Genomic DNA, 2459 nt, shown 5'->3' on the forward strand with positions numbered 1-2459 from the left:
AGCTTCTCCTCTGCCATCTTCCAACACACTTACTTACCTATCACTTCCGATCACAAATCCTCTCATGAATTTTTATAGTATCTTTGAATAAATCACATGATTTTCATGTACTTATCGTCTTAAGGAAAGACAGTCTGCTTCTATATCTATTGTTCTATGTGACAAACCCTTTTTTTTGGTTGCTCTGTTTGCTGAATAAATGTCTTACAGGAAAGAGGATATTGACAGCAAATCTGGGTGTAATTTTCATTTTTTAAATTTGAAATATAATATAAACTTTGTTGTGACTTGTCATTTTCTAAAAATGAGTGATATTCATGAACACTAATATTTTGGTGACTTTAAGTATAGTGAGACTTGATGTGGTAGTTCTTGTGTCTAATTGACTTAACAATTAGATTATCTATGTATAAACATGTGCATTCCACATTTTTATTTTTGTATATAAAATAGTCCCCAAGGATTTACTTTAAAGTGATAATGTGTGGTTTCTTCCTGTTCCAAACTTTGTATTTATTTCATTAAAAGTACTAGAAATACATGATGTTTACTCCAGCAATTTAAAAGATCAGAATATATTTCTAAAGAGAATGGATTTATTGATTAAACAGAAAAGAGTAAAATAATCAGGTTTCTTGCTTGAGACTACATGTAGCTCAAGATGAGACTCAAAGAAAAATTCATATTAATATTACTGAGATTTATATCACAATATAAGCAATATAGGTATTTTAAGGAATTGGTCATCCAAAACCCTAGATGCCTAATGGATGAAGAATGGAATTGAAATTAGCAGAGGAAAACAATTCAACCTGCAGATATTATGATTTTATAATACTAACATGAAAGAAATGGAGCTTTTGCCTTTTTGAAGAAGAAAGTTTAGCCAGTAATTTCAATGTAAGGCAACAGTTGTAATGAGTCTACAGTCTTTTCCTCCAAGATATCCAAGAATAATATTCTCATCCTCTGAAGAGTAAATAAGTAATTATTTTAATTAGCTTTGTTTAATATTAATTTACTTGTAGCAAATAGGTTAAAATGTCTGCTATCTTTCTTTCAATGTAATAACATAAATTTCATATTTTTACTGTCTCTTCATACAAGCCTGAAATCACTATTTCAAAGTAACACAAACAAAAAACAAAAATAACCTGATACAACCATCACAAATCCTAAATTATGTGAAAAAATCAACAACATATAAAATAAATCTGACGAAGAGGAAAAACAATTACTATACCTCTCCCTAATGAAACAGAGATTTAGAGTCCTAGCTGGTACTCCACTTCTAGAGGGTCACATCAAGTCAGCTATAATTATATATAGATGTACTATTCAAAAGACGATTTAAGAAATCTATGAAAAGTTACCCAGCCAGGCAGGTGACTGCTGTGACTGTGTTGGCCAACATATTCAAAAGCACAGCTGCAGTGTGGAAATAAAAGGTCCACATGGGAAAAAGCAGGAACAGAAGTATACATTGGAGACAGCCACATCCATAATCATAGACAGTTCAAGATACCACTGGCAGCCCGAACTGTCATTGGACCAACACTTATTAACATCACAACATCTCATACGGCTTGGGAAAATTATACTAAGAGAAAATAGAAAAGAATGCACACTCAGAGTAATATAGGTTTCATAGATTCATTCATTTATGGTAGCTAGAAGGTGCCTACAAATCTACAAGTGCAAGAGAGATTCTACATCATCCCAGATAGAATGGCCGATAATGGAAAACTGACAATAGCGAATGCTGACGTGGATATAGCCAAAGGGGAACTCAATTACACTGTTGGAGGGAAATTAAACTTGTTCAACCACTCAGGCATGCCGTATGGACTTTCCTCAAAAGACTAAACATAGATTTCCCTTATAACCTCATAATTCCTGTCACGGACAGTAATCCAATAAATAACAAACAAGCTCACATGAAAGCTACCAGCATAACAATGTTCATGGTCCAGCCCCAGAGTTCAAGGACTGGAAAAAAGTTACCACTGCTGGCATTTGTTTCCCCAAATATGAACCTTTTGACGTAAGATACCAATTCATTCTATTTGCAGCAGCTAGGATAGGACTTGAATGTAGTGGGTGATAAACTGCCTTCTTTGTTGAATGCTAGGCAAAGCTGTAGGCAGTCCAAGAAAAAGGAGATTTTTTGTTGTTGTTGTTGGTCAAGGGGCTTGAAGTCTATGCTTGGCCACTGTCTCTGAGCTCTTCAACTCAAGGTGAGTGCTCTACTTCTTGAACCACAGTTCCACTTTTGTTTTTCTGGTGGTTAATTGGAGATGAGTCTCAGAGACTTTCCTGCCTAGGCTGGCTTTGAACAGGAGTCCTCAGATCTCAGCTTCCTGAGTAGCTAGGATTACAGCTGTGAGCCACTGGCACCAGTTTAAAAATGTGGGACTTTTATAAAAGAAAATCCACCTCTTCACCTCTGTCTAAACTTC

This window comes from Dipodomys spectabilis, unplaced genomic scaffold (genome assembly GCF_019054845.1).
Source record: "Dipodomys spectabilis isolate Male_0828 unplaced genomic scaffold, ASM1905484v1 ptg000152l, whole genome shotgun sequence".
Lineage (NCBI taxonomy): Eukaryota > Metazoa > Chordata > Mammalia > Rodentia > Heteromyidae > Dipodomys > Dipodomys spectabilis.